General features: G+C 37.4%; 1 long non-coding RNA gene across 4 annotated transcripts in view; it reads left to right on the top strand.

Annotated features, from left to right (window-relative positions):
- Positions 1–21,109, top strand: part of LOC115304915 — a 216,649-nt gene that overhangs the window by 40,013 nt on the left and 155,527 nt on the right. For 3 of the 4 annotated variants that reach the window (XR_003914667.1, XR_003914668.1, XR_003914665.1), the window contains exon 4: positions 1,159–1,291. This is a non-coding gene — a long non-coding RNA (uncharacterized LOC115304915). Of the gene's footprint in view, positions 1–1,158; positions 1,292–1,729; positions 1,833–21,109 lie in introns of those variants that run through there. The other variant, XR_003914666.1, reaches the window with a different exon arrangement.

Below are 21,109 nucleotides of genomic sequence, written 5' to 3'. Positions count from 1 at the left end.
AGTAGTAATTAAACATTTAAAATCTGTAAAACAATGCCAGTCATTTTGAATATTATTTAAAGATGAGTTTTTCTTGGGAAAAAAGAAAGAAAAGAATGTAACAGGAGTTTCATCATATAATACAATCTCACTATGAAATCCAAAAATACCCCATCTTAGTAATAGACCAAATTCCAATACTGTATAAACGGCTGTGTATGTAGAGAAAACAAGAATAAAGTCCAGATTGCATTGTCTTTGATTTGATAGCTAGTATGCTGAGCTTTTTTGTGTAACAGACATTGTAACTACCATGTTCAATTCATTTTGAACTCTGACATTTACCAATCCAATCACACTTGCAGGAGATTTTCCTAGGAATAATCAACCAACATAAACTGTGCAAGTCAGGCTCTTTTAGCTCCAAAGTCTGGTGATTTTTTTTGTAATTTTGTTTGATAAGTATTTTGATGAGGTCTGAAATTTAAACTACAAAGGAACTAATCCAAACATTTGTATAGCAACTCCTGAGGGATATATTACAATATCACATTTATAACTTGTGATAAATGCTACCTATTGATATCTCCAATCTCTCTTTAACATATAACTGGTTGAGAGAGCACATGGAACTAGGAGAACAGGTCTTGAACTCACTCACTTATGTCTGACATCATGGGTCCTATCTCAGCATCACTGAAAAACGGATACCAAGCCTGAGAAATGGTATGTTGTTGAAGGCAATTCAGTCTATTGACAAGAGATAAAATACCAACAAAATGAAAAAGTATAATATGAAAAAATGTCAATTTTATGAGGCAATATATTATAGTGGAAAGAACCCTAACTTGAAGTTAAAAGGTTTGTTAAAGGTCTGTTTCTGATCTTAAATCTGCCACTTGGTGCAAACACAGAGTCTTGAGCCTCAGTTTCCTCCTTTGTAAAATGGTAGGAGATTGGATGGAAGGATAGATGGATGGGGTGGATGATATCTAAAATACCTTTAAATTCAAGCTAATATAAATTTGGGGGGGGGGAAGGGGAGAAGTAGTCTGTAGGCTTAATCTCTGTGGTCACTGAGTAGCTATGAACCCAAAAGCTTGGAAAGAAAAAGAGCCCCAGAACTAGGAACGCAACAGAGAGTGCACTGTTACACCTCCGTCTTCCCCTTGTGTGCAGTCAGAAGCCTGCAGGGTCCTAAAGGCAGAAGCTGAAGATTGACTGGCCAACCGCTTGGACCTTCTGGTCTGCGAAGATCCTTGTGGCAGCTGCGACACAGCTGAGGGCCTCTAAAAAAGCTGATTTACTCCAGGTAAGGCTACCATTGGGGGTGTTCCAGAAAAACGGACAAACCATAGTTACAGTGGTGAAAACAAATTTAAGTCAGAAACTATTACGGTTGGGGAAAGGAGATGTCAATATAGAATTGTGCTCACGTGGAGATTTATGGTGAGCGAGCACAGTGAGGAGGTCTGTCGGTGGGGGTCGAAGGGAAACCACTAAGAGGAGAGATCAAGAGTTGGGGGGATTTTTGCCAACCCAACCTAATGGGATTCTTACAAAGGCAGGCCACAGTAGGACCTCACCGAGGGCGTGTTCGGTCACATGTGGAAGGTGATCAGATGTCAGGGAGTCTCCCTAAAATGACCTACCAATATTCTTGTTACTGTGCAGGCCAGGCAAGGCTGGGGGGTGGGGGTTAAAGGTCAAGGCCTCGGGGAGAAGAGGGCGTCACAGAACCTGACTGTAGGTTGGTCAGGGAAGGAGTCGTCACGGACAAGCAGTGCACCCAGAAGGACACACAGAAGCACGGACATCGCTCAAGTGAGGTGTCCTGAGGAGGACAGTTCTACTTTCGGAATAGAAACTGAAATTTCTTTAAGAATAAAAGCAGAAAAAAAAAGGTTAAGCAAATATGTGGGTCTATTAAGAATTATACTCCGTGTATTAATGCTTTTTTCCCTAGAAGAAGAAACAAGTTGTGGGTTTTACAACTCTATTGATCATCCGCATTTAAACAAATGCCCGCATTAAAAATTTGGATACCAGAAACTCACAGATCAGTGAGATCTGTGCCCATTTTAACATTTCACTTAGCTTTTTTAAAAAGGGCTAAGAAATCCTTGGTTAGTTGAAATGTTCTGAGGAAAAAATAAAGAGAAACACTGATTCAACTAAAGTGTTAAATGTTCCCTAATATCTAGAGCTAGCAACTTCTCAGCATGGGTTGAGCTGAATTTCAAAACCATTGTCATTCCCGAGACAACCTGTAGTTTTAAATGACTAGGCTGCTGTCAGCCTGTTAGTTCTTTGCATTTGCCTTTTCTGCTATAGTGAATAGTAACAATTACATTGCAAACAGCATGTTATTTCCAACTGTTTTTTTGACAGAAATCTTTGTGTTACAAATATTGCAAACTTGAGTTCCTTTGCATGTTTCATTTTTTATGTAAATCTTAAGGGCGGAGTTTTTTAAGGCTTTAATAAAATGAGTCTTTAAAATAATATTAACTTATCTTTTTGCATTAAAAAATACTTAATAAACAGAATAGCCAAGGAGGGCTTGTATAGGTTGGGAAACAATTTTTCACATACAATTGTTAGGTTCATATGGCAAGGCTTTGTAATGGGTAGAATTCACTGATGGGAGGAGGTAATGCAAGTTGGAAAAAGAAACCAGGGAAATTATATATTCCTTTTCCCAAAGACTTGTTGCAGTATTTCCATTCTTAAAAAGGACAGATTGATTTGTCTTAGATGTCACCAACTGAAAATACCGTTTCTGAAACAAGACAGAATTTAAGAAAGAAGAATGAATTTTTGTGTTATAAAGTGCAGTAAGCTTGGGAACAGTCGTGGGATGAGCCAGACCCTTGAAGATGTTTATCTGTCAAGCTGACTTAAACTTTTAGCAGCTACTAAGTCTTTCAAGATCTAAGGAAAACCCAGTAGGATCAAAGCCTGTGTTCTGATTTTTTAAAATAGTCTTAAATGTCTAAACCAGACTTTTCTTAACACAGAAGCATTGTTTAGAAATTGCCATATCTAGTGTTTGTACATGTGCAGCAGTTTATTTACTGCAGTCTGTAATCCATGTATGTGGCTATGTATGTATGAATGTATAAACAGAAGGATCAGATTGGATGTGCTGGGAGATCTTTTCCTTTTTAACGTCTTGTAGTTTTAGGAAATGTTTAATTATACACAAGGCATTGGTCTTTGCAAAGGGGTAAGTGCAGGAGGAGAACAAATGTTGCAACCACTAAGAACTTCGTGTCCCTCTCAGATTGCCTAAACGTTAGACGGATAAGGGACAGTTACCAAACACAGATAGCTTACTGCTGCCAACTTAGTGGGGTCGCATTCAATCTCGATCTTTTAGCCCAATATTTTTGAATAAGGTCTTCCTTGCCTGTTTAATTCTGTCCAGCACAGTTTTTCTTTGATACCTACAAGGAATACAAAATGTAAGAGAGTAAAAGTCATGTGTACAGATAATTTAATACAAAACCAGAGCCTTATGAATTAGTATAGAAAAAGTCACTAGACTTTCAAAAAAGAGATTTTGCTAAAAACATTTATAATGAACTATAACCTATCTTATTAACCTGGATTTTAATGTATCACAATTATTTTTATTTCATTATATATACCTCCATTGTTTCCAAAATGATCTGAAGTGACTAGCATGCCTTGCAATTATATTAGTGAATGCACATTGAATTAACTAGGTTAATAATTACCTAAATTTAGTAGAATTTAAGTCAACGGTTTCTGTCCTCAATATTTATTGTAAACTCTTTTTACCTTTAATTCTAATAACAAAATTTGGTCAATGTTTTCAAAATACCAACCCACAAACCATCCTAATTTCTCCTTTTCATTGTACCGTATATGTAATGGTGGCTAGATCATGTTGTTTCTTAGGTAACCCTTTCCTTTACTCAGCCATTGGCACTACTGAGAACCACAACTAGCTGTGCTTATGTAGTGTACTGTCAGCGTTAGCATCATATACTATCCAACTGCCTGTATTAAAATCTAATAAAGATATAATAACAAATTTCAGGAAATACCCAGGTAGATAAAGGGTTGCAGATAACTTTGTTTCAGGAAACTCCCTCAAATCCCAAATCCATTTATTCGAACAATAGAGGACTTTGGAAAGCCTTCAGACCATTAGATTTTTCAGCTGATAACTGAAGACTCCTTTAAAACCCTCACCTGGCTTTGTTAATCAGTTCCACACTATTGGGTCATAAACTATACACAAACCTTATGAGAAGCTTCCCAAACCACGAATAGAACCCCCACCCTTCTCTAGATGCACCCCCAACCAGAACTTCATTAATATACTGCCTGTTTGTTCTCCCCTCTAAAAAGTAACTAAGGGTCTTATACAGTAAACCGTGCCTTAAAGCAACAGTCAGTAATAAACGTAGCTTTATCGGATTATGGTGATAGTCTTTGGGGGAACCTGAGTTAGTATCACTAAAGACCAGGCTTTCATCAGTGCTTTTCCAGCCTGGATTTCTGTTGTAGCTCCTGAGATAATTTTCTGACTTCCAACTTTCAACTCCCTGGGGTGTTCTGTACATTCCGGCACAACACCTAGCACAAGAAATTGGGAGGACGTCAGTGACGTGAAACCTGTCTCAAGTCCCCTTTTTGGAAGTACTATCATTCCTCAAGATTCCAACTCAATTTTAACCAACAGGAACTATTCAGTTTTCTCTCCATCTTACTCCTCATTTTCTAACTTTGCTATACTATTTCCTCCCAACCCTTATTTGTGTAAATACTACTCAAATTTCAAACTTAGCTGAATTCACATTTCATTTAATAAATCATCCCTTCTGCTTTCTGCTTAAATTTTCTATGATTTGGATTTCTCTACCCTTTTTGAAATACTGGTATACAAATCTTTCTTGTCATGCAGTTGGCCCTTATGTGCGTTGCACATTTTAGTTCTAACTGTTCAAAATGACTGGTTTCTAGTGTTGTTGGGAAGATGTGGAAGTCCACTGGGCCCTAAGGTCCCCGCCCAGCCTGTCCCAGAAACATGGCTGGAGGGTCTTAGTCTCGTGGCAAGAAAAGAATTCAAGAGTGTACCAGACAGTGGTTGCGCAGTGGAAGAAAAGAGTTTATTGAAGAGGGAATACTCCCTCAAGATCTGAGACAGGGAGAGCTCCAGGAGGAGCTGTGCCCATCATTTGGGTCTCTATCTATTATTGGCAGTTGTTAACTGAGTGATGGAGTATTCATTATTTGGGGAGGGAATTTCTTTGGAGCAGGCTTTCATGCTTTTTCTATCTTACTTGGTCAGAGGTTCCAACCTTCTTTGTCTTGGACCTATCTGGTTTGGTCTGGCTTCTTGGGATCTTGTTTGCGGAACACTGCCTAGGCAAGTTGCTAAACTTCCTGATAATGGCTTTAACCACCCCACCCCCTTCGTTGTTGGTCTCCAGGCATCCTGTTAAATCCTAACTGCCTATTCTAACACTTGGAGACCTGATTAGATTCTTTATTGCTTTTCCATTTTCTGTGACAAACTAACAAAGTACTTAGAACTACTAAATGCATAGTTATATCCCCACTCAACATCCTGAACCTTTCCTACTTACACTTTTAGTATCTTCCACTTCTTTCCACCTTGGTCTAAGTCATGGTACTGGCTATACAAAACATAGCTCATGATTGACCTCTGGTTCCAGCGATGTGGTCTTACCTACTCTGTTGGCAAATTAATATTATCAAATCCATGAATGATGCAGAAGCAGGCACAGGCAGACCTTGTCTTAATGTGCTTCGTTTTATAGTGCATCACAGATCTGATGTGTTTTACAAATTGAAGTTCTGTGCCAACCCTGCGTGGAGCAAGTCAATCAGCACCATTTTTTTCCAATAGCATTGACTCACTTCATGCATCCGTGTCACATTTTGGAAATTTGCACAATATTTCAGACTTTTTGAAAAAATCATTATTATATTTTTATGCTAGTCAGTGATCTTTTATGTTACTACTGTAATTTTGAGTTGGGGGCAACATGAACTGTGCCCATAGAAGACAGTGACCTTAATAATAATGTGTGTTTGGTTATTTCCCCCTCTCCCATTCTCTTTTCAGTCCTCTCTGTTCCCTCAGGCACAACACTATCAAAATTAGACCAATTAGTAACCCTACAGTGGCTTCTAGGTGTTCACATAAAAGGAAGACTTGCAGGTCTCTCACTTTAAATCAAAAGCTAGAGGGGCTCCTGGGTGGCTCAGTCAGTTAAACGTCCAACATCAGCTCAGGTCATAATCTCACAGTTCGTGGGTTCAAGCCCCACATCGGGTTCTGTGCTGACAGCTCAGAGCCTGGAGCCTGCTTTGGATTCTGTGTCTCCCACTCTCTCTGCCTTTCCCCTGCTCACATGCACACACACACACACACACACACACACACACACACTCACTCACTCACTCTCTCTTTCTCAAAAATAAACATTCAAAACAAAAAAAGGCTGAAAATAACTAAGCTTAGTGAGGTAGGCATGTTGAAAGCCAACATAGGCCAAAAGCTTGGCATCTTGTACCCATTAGCCAAGCTGTGGATGCAAAGGAAAAGTTCTTTAAGGAATTAAAGGTGCTGCTCCAGAGAGTACACAAGTGATAAGAAAAGCAAAACAGTTCTTGTTAATATGGAGAAAGTCTGAGTGGTCTGGATAGAAGATCAAACCAGTTACAGCATTCCCTTACGCCAAAGCCTCATCCAGAGCAAGACCCTGACTCTTCAATTCTGTGAAGGCTGTGGGAGGTGAGGAAGCTGTAGAAGAAAATTTTGAAGCAAGCAGAGGTTGATTCATAAGCTTTAAGGAAAGAGGCCACCTCCATAACATAAAAATGCAAGGTAAAGCAGCCAATAATGGAGCTGTGCATTCAACTCCTTTAATACACACAGGACTATTGTGGAGGTCTGTTTCTTCTTGATTGAGCTTTTGTACTTTAACACATTCAAGGAATTTTTCTATTTCATTTATGATGTCAACGTAATTACCATCGAGTTGTTCATAGGTTAGAATTATATTGTTTCTACAGCATTTAATGATATCAGTGCCTTCAGTCCTAGAACAGATCATTGCCTATTCCTTCTGTTTCCCACATACAAGTTGATTCTTTTATTAGATTTTATCAAAGAACCAGCTTATGATTTTATTATTATTTTTCTATTTTTCTGTTTTCTATTTAATTGACATCTGCCCCTATATGCACTATTTCCTTTTTCTTCTTATTTGGGATTTGATTGGTTCTAAAACTTGTCTTCAGGTAGAAGCTGAGGATATTGGTTTGAATCTTTTTTGTTTTTAAATAAATCTGTTTTGTTTTTATCTCTATTGGCTTCAAAAGATTTTCTGATTTTCATTTTTATTTTTTTAATTCTAAATCATTTAGAAGCATGTTATTTCATTTCCAAACATTTCAAATTTGGGGGATTTCCCCCCTGTTATTTATTTCTAATTTAAAGTCATTGTGGACAGATGACATATTTTATGTGATTTGAGTTTACTCAACTTGTCTTATGGGCCAGATGATTTTGTTTTTAGTAAATATTCCATATGTGCATAGATTCTCGTATTTGCAGATTCTGTTGTTTTGGGATGGAAGATTCTGAATGTATCGCTACGTCAATTGGTTGAATATTGTTCAAGCCTTTTATAGTCTTGCTTATGTCCTGTATATTTATTCTATCAATAATTGAGAGTCAGTTATTAAAATTCCTTAGTATAGTTATATAACTTGTGAGTCTGTGTTATCAGACTGACTTATATGACTTGTGAGTCTGTGTTAGGTCCATAATTATTTAGAACTGTTTTATCCTCTAGATGTACTGACTTCTTTCTCATATTATAAAGGGCATATTTATCCTCAGTGATATTTACTCTAAAATCTACTCTCTCTGATAGTAATACAGTTTTCCTTTCCTTGGTGTTTTCCTAGTGGTGTATTTTTCTTACTCTTTAATTTCTAACATATTTGTGTCTTTATATTTGGATCAGTTTTTTATTGGGCCTTGCCTGTTGAGACAAATGATCATCTTTGCATTTTAATTTGGGATGTACAAATTATAACACATATTCTGACTATTGATAAAGTTGGATTTATTTTTCAAATTTTCTTCATTCTTCCTCTGTTAGAAGACTGGAGGAGGGTCTTAAAGTATCCTCCAAACTGAGAAGGCAGTTTAAGACCAAAGAATGAAGTAAGCAGTTCTGTTCCATTACAGAGTTTTACTTGGGGTAACTCGCTGACGGGAGGATTCAGGTGGATGGATGATCCAGACGGTACACACCCATTCTCTACCCAGGCCTGACCTTGATCCCCAGCTTCTATAGAGTGAGGGGCATGGTGGTGAGGTCACAGGGTAGTTATCCAAAGTGGCACCATCTGTGCGCTAGTCATCTCTACGAGTTATATAAAGTAGTACCTTCTATGTGCCACTTTAGGGAAAATCAGGACAAGCTTTCTCACACTCCAGTCAGTGCATACATTGCCCTCCATGGGGCCTGAGATGCACAGCCCTGAGGGAGGTCATTGCTGGGGATGGACCACATGGAGGGCCAAGGGTGGGGTAAATGTTGTCAGACTCCTGCACCTCCTTTTTGCCCTTTTTAATGAGCATCGCTTATAATTGCATTTTATTTGTTCCGTTGTACCTTGGATATGACTATTTGTTATTTTATTGGTTACTTTTGGATTTGTATTATATATCATTTACTCATCACATTCTCCATGTGTGTCAATAATACTTTCACGTATGATAACCCTATGACAATAGACCTCTCTTTCTGTCCTCCCATTCTTTGAACTAGTCTTACCATAGATTTACTTATACATATGTATCAGACAATTATTATTTTTGCCTTAACCAATCCATTCTCTCCCATTGTTAATAAACTTTGTTTTTTAGAAAAAAATTAAGTGCACAGCAAGATCAATTAGAGAGTTGAGAACGTTCCCATATATCCCTTGCCTTTGCACATATGTAGCCACATCCACTATCAACAGCTTATAATCAGTGAACCTACAGTGACATATCATTATAGTTTACCTTAGGGTTGCATACTTTTTGGGTTTTGTGCATGCCGTGATGTACATTCTATGGGTTTTAATGGATATATGACGACAGGTATCCACCATTGTGGTATCATACAAAATACCTCCACTCTTCTAAAACTCTTGTGTTCTGCTTATTTGTTATTCCCTCCCATTATCCTCTGGAAACCACTGGTCTTTTTACTGTCTCCATAGTGTCTTTTTCAGAATGCCATATAGTTGAAATTATACATAGAACACAGTCTTTTCAGACTGGCTTCTTTCACCTAGAAATACACATCTACATTTTCTTCATGTCTTTAATAGTTTGGTAGTACATTTCTTTTTAGCAATGAATAATATTCTCTTGTCTGCTCATGCCAGAGTTAATATATGCATTCACTTACTGAAGGGTATTGTGACTGTTTCCAAATTTTGGCAATTTTAAATAAAACAGCTCTAAACATCCACGTGCAGGTTTTTGTGTGGACATAAATTTTCAACTCATCTGGTAAGTACCAGGAAGAGTGATTGCTAGATCATATGATAAAAGTATGTTTAATTTTGTAAGAAGTTCCTAGCTGGCCTTCTAAAGTGGTTGCACAATTTTGCATTTACAATAGGAATGGATGAGAGTTCCTGATGCTCTCCATCCTTGCCAGAATTTGGTGTTGTCAGTGTTCTAGATTTTAGCAACTCTCATTGTGGTTTTAAGCTGAAATTGAAGTGTCTGTTCAGATCTTTTTGTTGTTGTTGTTAATTAATTTTTATTTTTTTTTAGGCTGTGGCTTGTCTTCTTATTCTCTTAGTACAGTATCTTCTAAAGATATTAAATAATCATAAATATAGCCTTGTATATTTACCAATGTAATGGTCAATTCTGCTTTTCATTCCTTTGTATACATTTTTATTTTTATCTTATAATTTTCCTTCAACCTTTAACCTTTCATATAGTGTATCTCTGTTGCTGTTGTATTATTTCAACTCTTCTGGGTCTAAAAGGTGCTTATTTGGCTTACATTTCTGAAAGATATTTGCATTGTATTTAGAACTAGCTGTTTTGTGATTGCTTTAGTTACTTCAGTACTTTAAATTTGTTCTTCCACTGTCTTTTGACACACATTATTTCTGATGAGAAATCTGCTGTTATTCTGATATTTGTTTTCTGGATCACTGAGTTTTTGAAGCTGTGGGATCATGTTTTTAATTAAATTTGGAAATTTGGGGTATTATTTCTTAAAGTCACTTTCTTGGTGTCTGTTTTCCTTCACAGATTCTAATTAAAATGCTTGAGGGTTTTTTTTATGAATCATGATGTTCTGGAGTTTTTTTTGTCTTTTTTCTATTTCTCATTTCATAGTTTTGTATTGCTTTATATTTAATGTTGTCCTTTGTAATGCACAATGTTAACTCTTCCACATTTCATTCCTGTCATTGTAATTTCATCTCTAGAAGTCAAGTTTGAGTCTTTTCCCCCCAGTATTATTCAGACTTCTATTTAACATTCTCAGTCTTCTGTGTTTTGACCATATTAAATATGGTTACAATGACTAGTTTTATATTCTTCTCTAGTGAGTCTGTTATCTGTATCATTTTGGTTTGGTTGGTTTTGATGGATGCCATTTCTATAAATTACAAAAAATAGTTTTTAGCTTCTTTGCATATCTAATAATTTATTAGATTTTACTCGTTATGTGCCAGGTATTTTTTCATTCCTATAAGTGCTCTTGATTTATGGTATCAAGATGTGATTCATTGGGGTGCCTGCATGGCTCAGTCTGTTAAGCATCTGGTTTTAGCTCAGGTTGTGGTCTCATGGTTCATGATTTCAAGCTCCACATCGTGTTCTGTGCTGACAGCTCAGAGCCTGGAGCCTGCTTCATATTATGTGTCTCCTTCTCTCTCTGCACCTTTCCTGCTCACACTTTGTCTCTCTCTCTCTCTCAGAAATAAAGAAATAAACATTAAAAAAAATAAAAACGACATGATTCAGTTAACTTGATAGTAAATTGATCCTTTCACATCTTTTTCAATGTTTGTTATGTGGGACCAGAGAGTGTTTATCCAGTGTTAACTGTATCCCACAACTGAGGCAAAGTTTTTCTGTGTGTTCCATGGGATACCCTGTGAATTATGAGGTTTCTCACTTCAGGTGGTAGGAAAAGGAATTGTTCTCAACCACGTTTGAGCCCTAGGGATTTTCCCCTCCCATCTTTTTAATGGTACTTATCACAGCCACAGTTCATGTTCTCACATCCATTCACTGATGTGAAGAATTTAGGGGGATCCTCTGCAGATGCTGATTGAGTTTTCCCTCTGTGTGCAGCTTTCCCACTCTGTCCTGTAAATTTTAGCTGTCATTCCTGATCAGGGTTTTAGCTTTGTCTCATCTCAGGGAGACCCCTGGGCCCATCATGGTTCCCATATAATATCATGACCTGGAAATACTCCCTTGGCAATGAACTGAGAAGTGCAAGAGATCATCTCATTTGTTTCTAATTTCTTAGAAATAATTGTCTTCTCTTGCATGATTTACAGTTTCTTTAAAATAGTTTTCCTCATATTTTGTCTTTTTATTCTTCTTAGTCTCTGGTGAAAGGTGAATTTTGACTTGTGACTCCATCTGGGTTGAAAACAGAATGTCTTTTTAATTTTAAACCCAGGTCATGTTGTGTTTCTAACATTATATGCTTATTGTTTTGATTAGGGCTTTGTTGAGTTTGAATATTGATATGAAGAAAAAATAGTGAAATTCTAAAAATGCAACATCTGAACATTCTTTACTTTTAAATCTGATCACCTATTCTTTTTTTTAAATGAGCATTTATATGTGCATTAAAGCAATTATTAAACTTTTTAAAGTTTATTTATTTTGAGAGAGAGAGAGAGAGAGAGAGAGAGAGAGAGAGAGAGAGAGAGAGAAAGAGAGCATGCACAAGCAGGAGAGGGGCAGACAGATAGGGAGAGAGAGAATCCCAAGCAGCCTCACGCCATCAGGGCAGAGCCCAGTGTGGAGCTTGATCTCACAAATTGTGAGATCATGACCTGAGCTACAACTAAGAGTCTGATGCTTAACCAACTGAGCCACCCAGATGCCCTTAAAAGAGTTAATTAAAGGGGCGCCTGGGTGGCTCAGTCACTTAAGCATCTGAATTTGGCTCAGGTCATGATCCCATGGTTCATGGGTTTGAGCCCCACGTCAGGCTCTGTGCTGACAGCTCAGAGCCTGGAGTCTACTTCAGATTCTGTGTCTCCCTCTCTTTCTGACTCTCCCCTGCTTGTGCTGTCTCTGTCTCTCAAAAATAAATAAAAAACATAAAAAGTTTTTTTAAAAACCCAGTTAATTAAAGCAAAAAAGCAAAAAATAAAACTCAAGCACTTGTTTTCTTTTTCGTTTTTTACAGAAAGCATTTTGAGAAAATAATTTCCCAATAGGATCATTATGTACTAGAGGTATTATTGAAGTAAAGTAACATACTCTTTCTTTGCATTGGGCAATTTTGATGAATTCCTCTCCTAAGACAATAACATGATTTTTGAGACTCTTCCCTGGATTTTTCAGGCTCTGTAACACTAAAATTTGCTTTCTTTGCTAATTTTTAAAATCTCACATATAATTTTCTTTGCGTTAACAACTGTAATATATTTTTAAATGTTTTTCAAAGTTTATTATTGAGAGAGAGAGAGAGAGAAAGAGAGAGAGAGAAAGAGAGAGAGAGAAGGGGGCAGGAGTAGAGAGAGAGGGAGAGAAAGAATCCCACATGGCTCAGTCTCACAAGTCAGGAGAGCATGACCTGAGCCATGATCAAGAGGCAAGTGTTTAACCAACTGAGCGGCCCAGGCACCCCGTAATGTATTTATTTCTATGTTTTGCCTGAGTTTATACAAAACAAATAATTCCAACATTCTATATTAAATAATAATATTCACATTATTATTGGACTTATAAATATAGGAAAGATAGTGGAGAATTCAGCAATCAGAAAGTCAATATCCAGAAATTTCTCCCAGTGACTAAAATATCAAAAACAAACCCAAATACTCTTCATATTTAAAAGATATTAGATTAATTAGAATAATAACTAACTCTTAAGAGTATTTTGATTACCAAGCAGCTCTACTTCCAACCAAGTCAGCTTCACTAATCCAATTATTTTATCTTCCTTCCTTCCCTCATCCATTTCTTTCCTTCCCTTCTTCCTTCTTTCCTTCCTTTTTCTTTCTCTTCTTTACATGATATTAGGGGGATGTTGGAACAATGGTACCGAGTTATAATGATAAATGATGATGGTAAAGCCATACCTAGTGGATTTTCATTCTAACACAGATAAAAGTGGAAGAGCTTGACTTTAGATGCTTCTCCATGCTTTTCCTATATTTTTTTAGTTGATAGTACAAGGAATAGTTTTAGATTCTTATAGGTATATGTCTCACAGATACATACACAATAAAATCATGCATACACAATTATTCAAGTAACTGAGGCCTTAAAATTCCCAGTACCTCTGATATTTCAAGATAACAAAAAAACAGTACTAAAAGTTGTTTCTGTTTTACATGCTTCATCTGCACTTTACTCTTTCTATGCAAATACATCCTGATTATTTCTTGGGCTCCTCTCTCCTCCAGTCAGGTTTCAGTTTTTTAATTGATTTGAGGTTATCTCACAACTATATTTACACATTTACAACCAAGCAATTATCAGGTTCTAAAATAAACCTTGACAAATGACAGATATAAGACTTTTCCCTCTTGAATTGTGCCTAAGCTGAAAACAGACTTGTGGATTTATCTAGCTCTAAAATTGGTATGCAGGTGTGTGTGTGTGTGTGTGTGTGTGTTAGCACATTTATATAGTCTCCAGATTTATATGTTTTTTCAAGTTTTCATCCACCAAGCAGCTTTGTGAAACAGATGCTATTTATTATATCTTTGTCTTCCCCTCTGTTGATGTTAATTTTAGAAGTCATTGGGAAATATTAACTCTAAAAGCTAAAAGCCCTCATCAAATTGAATGTGATCAGGAAGGCATCAGAATATTACAAGAGTCTATTAGAAATATGTATTCTTATTGGTTCTTGTATAGTCTTCTTTCTGCCAAGATCTGTATTTATACATGTTCCCTGTTTGCTTCCTTAGAAATCTATAAATTCTATCTATATCCGTCAGTCTGACAAATGTATTGCCTTATTTACCGAAGGAGAATTTTATCAGGAGAATTTTAATGGCCTGTAGGTATTGAACCCAGCTGGTGACAAACCATTTCTTCTGTTACTGACCACAGCCACAGCTTTCAAACAGCTTTCAAAAAGCATTCACAAAAATCAGAAACCTTGGGTACAATGTGTACCACTCATTAAAATAAGGTACTGTTTATAGAACAAAAATGCAGATGTTCTTGGCTTTATTATTGAATTTAAATGACAATTAGTTAAGAAATGTCATAGTTATTATATCTGAGCCTCTAAAGAAATCTTTAGATTTAAACATTGACAAAAGATGGTATAAAATTATACCATTCAGGGGAGCTAGAAGAGATTAACTAATTCTTATTTCTAACTTTCAAATTTGAAGTATGACTATAATCTCAAAGTTTTTCCAAACATTCCCCTTTACTATGTGTTTAGCATTTTTTAATGTATTTCATATATTAAATAATATACAGACACAAAATGCTTATGAGGTAAATAACCTTAGAATTGTTTTACTAATAAGGAAACTAAATTTGGGTAGAATCAGTGTATTGACCAAATGTTTACAGTTGACATTTAAATTTTTTTTGTTTACATTTTATTTATTTTTGAGAGACAGAGAGTGAACAGGGGAGTGACAGAGAGAGAAAGAGACACAGAATCCAAAGCAGGCTCCAGGCTCTGAGCTAGTTGTCAGCACAGAGCCGATCTAGGGCTCGAACCCACAAACTGTGAGATCATGACCTGAACCGAAGTCAGACTCTCAACTGACTGAGCCACCCAGGTGTCCCTACAGTTGACATTTGAACTAAGGCTTTGCTATTAAAAAGTTGTTTCTTATTAATAACACAATATGCTCTCAGCTAAGTAGCAGAGGGTGAGGCTATGAGGAGTACTTTAGTTTGGTGTAATGTCGGAGGAAAAAGAAGCAACACAAACCCAGGGAGTAAGATACTCCCTGGCACATATTCACTATTAAAAAAACCAACAAACTAACAAAAAAAAACTATAGATGAATAACTTAAACATCCAGATACATCAAGAAACATCAAAGATGCATCTCTTCACAAATTTTTCCATTATCTTTTTTCCCTTGCTCTTCTTGCTCTATAGCATTTAACAGTGTATAATTGTAAGAAAATAAAACCAATGTAAAAGTTCATATTAATGATCATTAAGCACCATATGCACCAGTGTCATAAACTCATTTTATTTGAGTCATTTTCAAACCACTGTGTTTGACAAATTGCTTTGCATTTTCTGAATCAACAACTAAAACTAAGAGACTTTTGGATTTTATTTTATGAGAAGAAGTGTCATTTAAATATTCACCATCAACTGCAACTGTGCACTGAGATTTTAGTAATATAATCTGCCTTTACTTTCTATTATAATTTTTAGAGTGCTTTAATTGAAATCCCATCATTACTTTCTTAAAATTTGGTCTAGACTGGCCCATAAAGGACGTTAACTACATTACTAAGAAGTACTTTGACTATTTCAAAAATGCAGCTGTATTTCAAGTGCTTAGTTGTGTGTCCTGAATATGATGATCTGATATTACCCCTTATAAGAAAAGGAAAAAAAAATCATTTCTTTTGAATCTTACAGCTCTATGAATCTTTTCTCTTTAAATCAAACACATATCTTAAGGATAATGATACCTTTCAAATAATGAAATATTTATTAAACTTATTTGCTCAGGCATGTCTTGTTTAACAATTTTCAACCTTACAACTATATTTTCATTTATTTATTCATTTTTAAAAATATTAGTGAATACCTACCTTTTCCCACCTCTGGTGCTAGATCCTATGGAAACAGTGCTGAAACAAAGCAGGTACAGCCTTATCAATGTGTTGCAGTGGCTTGGCCTGGAATGTATTAATTAAATAGAATGTATTTTTTATTTTAATAAATGATATTTTTTATATTTTGATAAATTTGATAAATGATAAAAATGTCTTATGATAAGGTATGTCAGATGCTTTGAAGAAAGAAAGTGTTCTAGAAACATAGCATCAGCAAGCCTGATCTGGTCTGGTGTGGGATGAGAAAGTTGGTCAGGGAAAGTCTTCTCTGAAAACAATGTTAAAACTGATTTTTTAAGGGATATATATATAAATTACTTAGCCAAAGAAAAGAAACAGTAATTCAGAATAAGAAACTGTGCAGTCGGGGCGCCTGGGTGGCTCAGTCGGCTAAGCCTCTGACTTCAGCTCAGGTCAGATCTCACGATAGTGGGTTTGAGCCCCGCGTTGGGCTCTGTGCTGACAGCCAGCTCAGAGCCTGGAGTCTGCTTCCGGTTCTGTGTCTCCTTCTCTCTCTGCTCCTCCCCCACTCATGCTCTGTCTCTCTCTGTATGAAAAATAAATAAAACATTAAAAAATTAATATATATATTATATAAAGAAACTGTGCAATCAAAAGCTTGTGCGGTGAAATCAGCATTGCTGCCTTAGAAGGAAAGATGGAGTGACATGGGATAGCCAAGAAGGGTAGAGGCCAGACTTCTAGTTCTCTGAGGCCATTCTAGGTTTCAGAGCCTCTGCCCCAGGAGTATTGGAAAACCATTGAAGGATTACACCTAACTGACACTGAATAAATATTTGGACTTCTTTTTCTGAAAGGTGAACCAGCCCACAAGCTAGAAGAAATATTCCCTTTGACTGTAACTTTTAAATATTGAACGCGGCAGAGTGTATATCCCATGTCGGAGTAAAGGGCTATCTTTTTATAAATGAATAATGACTTAGGACAAAAAAAAATGGCAACATTCACTGTTTGCTAACATGTGGATGGCTTGGAAAATCTTACTACAGAATTTCTTTGTGAGGGCTAGAGCCCATGCGCTTCCTGACACTGCTACACTGCAGATAATTAATTGACCCTGCTCCCCATTACCTGACTCGCAATAAGGTTCCCATGGAGTGGATTAATTTGATCCTGAAAGGGAAAGTGTTGAGAGCCTGACACCTGCAGATACCTGGGCTTATCCTTCCTGACAAGTTATTTCTGTTTATCGATATGTCTTTAAACAATGTTTTCCTAATTCTTTCCCCCCTAAACTTCTGAAATTCAATCATTGGTTATGTTCTCTATGTTTTGATATGATTTTTAAAAAATTTTTTTAATGTTTTATTTATTTTTGATACAGAGAGAGACAGAGCATGAAAGGGGGAGGGGCAGAGAGAGAAGGAGACACAGAACCGGAAGCAGGCTCCAGGCTCTGAGCTGGCTGTCAGCACAGAGCCTGACGCGGGGCTCGAACCCACAAACGTGAGATCTGACCTGAGCCGAAGCCAGAGGCTTAGCCGACTGAGCCACCCAGGCGCCCCTGTTTTGATATGATTTTGACTTCTCATTTCACTGATTTTCCCACTTCAAATTTACTTTTATTTTATCAAAGTATTACATACAAATGTATATAACATGAAATAAAACCTAAAATGCCATTCAGCATCCAAAGATTATTTTGAAAGAAAAAAATTAGTCTCTTGTTTCCATCTTCCTATCTCATCTTTCCATTCTACAAATGCAAAATATTTTAATTCTTTGACAGGTTTGTTTTTGTGAAAAATAAACTGCCAAATTTCTAACTAATAGGTATATTGATATGCACATGTTCAATATTTAGTAAATATCAACTTCTTTTTATGAAAAAATATGTTGTCACACATTCTTATTTCTTCCTATGTTATACTACTGACATATTTATAGTTTTTTACTATAGTAAATAGTTGTCTCATTTTTGCATTTCTACTGAGACACACTTTCCTTTCTTTCTCTTTAGCTTCCCAAACACTCCATTACATTTCAATTTTTCAATTTCCTGAGCATTTCTGACTGGTTTCAAGGCAAATGGTTTAGTTCTGTCTTCCTTGGCATCTTCTACCTGCTGGTGTTTAGCCTTGACTGCGGTGGCGCCTATGCACTCCGGCGCACGCGCACACACACACACACACACACACACACACATGCACACGCACACACGCGCACACACACACACACACACACACACACACACGCACACTGGAAACTGAGATTCATCTCCACTCCCTTTGGATATTCTCCTCTGCAACCGGAGAGAGGCTGGAAGCTGGCTGGCCGGAGCTCCATGCTACAGAATTTTGTAGTAGCCATATTCCAAGTTAGATCCCACCAGTAAGAGCCACCTGTCCAAGTTTTGGAAGAGAAGCGAGCATCTTCCTGGCAGATACCTGGGGTTTCCATATGAAAGATATGAAGGCTAGCCAGTAGTGTCCTGGCATTCTGTTATAATCCCACACTTCAGTGCTAAACGCAGTTGATTTTTCTAACTGTTGCAGTTCTCTGATTTCCTTAAAGCTAGTAAAGGATTTCCTGACCTTCTCTTCCCCAGAGTTTCGAACATTTTGAACCCCTTTGGGGCACCTGGGTGGCTCAGTTGTTTGGCGTCTGACTTTGGCTCAGCTCATGATCATGTGGGTCATGAGTTCAATCTCCACCTTGGTCTCGCTGCTGTTAGTGCAGACCCTTAGCGCAGACCCTGCTTCAGAGCCTCTATCCCCCTTTTTCTCTGCTCCTCCCCTGCTCATACTCTGTCTCTCTCTCAAAAAATAAATAAACCTTGAAAAAACTTATTCATTTTAGCCATGATTTACTTATTCAACTGATTTATTCAACTCAATTTATTCAGTTAACCAACTGAATACCAGCTCTGTGCCAAGTAAAAGAGCATGAAAAAATAATTGAAGCCTTCCATCACTGAATTCATTAATTAAGCCTCACATAGAATAAATAGTTAATATAGTAGTTCAAGTAGCAATTTCAGTATGCGCCAAAGGAATCTGTGGAAAAAGGGAAATCTGTGCTCAGCCGCAGGGGGGACTGCGAGGGGCAGGTGGGACTCAGGCTGGGCCCTTGATGAAGTGCTCTGAGGACAGCTGGGGAGAAGGAAGGACATGCAATGTGGGGAAAAATGTATGAGACCAGAGACTTGGAACTAGAAATAAGTGTAACAAGTCAGAAGCAATCAGAATGAAATGGAATGAGAAGTGAATGATAGGTCAGTTAGATAGATGAGCATGGGATTACTGATGGCCTCAGAAAACAGTCCAAAAGTATATTTATCAGAACTGAAAGTTGAGGATTATCTGAGTAGATGGCATGATAGGAGCATAATTTGAAAAAACTGGGTTAGCCTCTCCACTGGCACTTCTTGGTTTGATGTGAAAGGAGTTAAACTCTAAGGTCAAAAGAGAGGCATAACTATCCAGGTGGGTCATGCACCCAGAACTCCAGAGATGCTGGGACATACAATAAATGTGTAATGGGAAGGTGAGCAAAAAGGACCAACAGAGAGACATGTGTCCTAGTGAAGCGTCCAGTGCATTTCCAAGAAATCTATGGGTCTTCAGGACTTGTCGTCTGTGAGTTATTGTAATGTTGGGTTTTTAAATGTTTTTTTAAAGTTTATTTATATTTGAAAGAGAGAGTGAGAGAAAGCACCCGAGGGACAGAGAGAGAGGGATACAGAGAACCCTAAGCAGGCTCCACAGTGCCAGCACAGAGCCCAATGTGGGTCTTGAACTCATGAGCATGAGATTGTAACCTGAGAAGAAATCAAGAGGTGGTGGTCACTTAATTGACTGAGCCACCCAGGTGCCCCTGTAACATTGGTCCCTTACTTCCATAATGGCTGTTCTACCAGTTTCTGTGATGTCCTTTCAGCTTGGGTAGCTCTACACTCTCCAGTGGACTATTCATTCTGTCCTTCAGGATGTCCACAAGCTCTGCCATCGCCCATACCATGTTTATAAGCACAAACGTTAGGACACACAGGGCATCTCCACCACAACTACTATTAGGGATTCAGGGATAAAAATCAAATGGGGAAAGGGAGGTAGCTAAGATGTATCAAGAAGTCTGAGTCTAGATAAGAATGTGAGAAACACGCAAGGTACAGCTACAGTTTGTTGAAGGAGAATGTCCTGCCTTCAGATTTACACACATTGACTTGGAAATTTTAGATGATAGCAGGATTCCTAATTTTAATGATTTATGGTTGTCCTGGAAGTTGGAAGATATAATAGAAGGAAAATATTGTGATAGGCAGATGAACAGAGCATATTACAGAATGATGATTCTCAACCCTATTCTTCCCCATACTCCCTTCTTTATTACAAACTCTTTTTGTAACATCTATTTACTAACCATCAAGTGAAATTCACAGATTATAGAACACACTTATGCAGGAGCAAACAGGGGAGAGGGCCAGAAGGAGAGAGAGAGAGGGAGGGAGGGAGGGAGAGAGAGAGAGAGAGAGAGAGAGGGAGAGAATACCAAGCAGGCTCTAAGCTCAGCACAGAGCCTGATGTGGGGTCAATCCCATGAGCCGTGAGATCATGATCTGATCCTAAATCACAAGTTGGACACTCAACTGACTGAACCACCCAGGTGTCACAAAAGATTAATTCCTAAATTCCATAATCAAGAAAAAAATGCATTTTAACATACAATGATGTATTAGAATCAGAATGACAGTGTACAGACTCACAGTACATGCATAAGTAGGTAATGCATGTATATATGCATTATGCATGTATGTTCACATGTATATAGATTTATGCATGTATGTGTACACATATATGATGTCAAGGACACACTGTAAAGAAATTAGATCACAGTCCCAATTCTACCACTGACTCCTAATCTAATACTTCTTCTACAAAGAATTCCAAGGGGCTGTTTGGTCACACCCATTGGGTGACATGGTATACACCATGAGGGTCCATTCACTGGAGTGGATTTGTATAAATAATTACTCTAACCAGAGATCTTTCTTCCAACATTGTAAAGTCAAGTATCTGAACGAAGAGCTGG

This window comes from Suricata suricatta, chromosome 10 (genome assembly GCF_006229205.1).
Source record: "Suricata suricatta isolate VVHF042 chromosome 10, meerkat_22Aug2017_6uvM2_HiC, whole genome shotgun sequence".
NCBI lineage: Eukaryota > Metazoa > Chordata > Mammalia > Carnivora > Herpestidae > Suricata > Suricata suricatta.
Note: the sequence above shows the minus strand (reverse complement) of the source record. Positions and strands in the feature narration are given on the sequence as shown.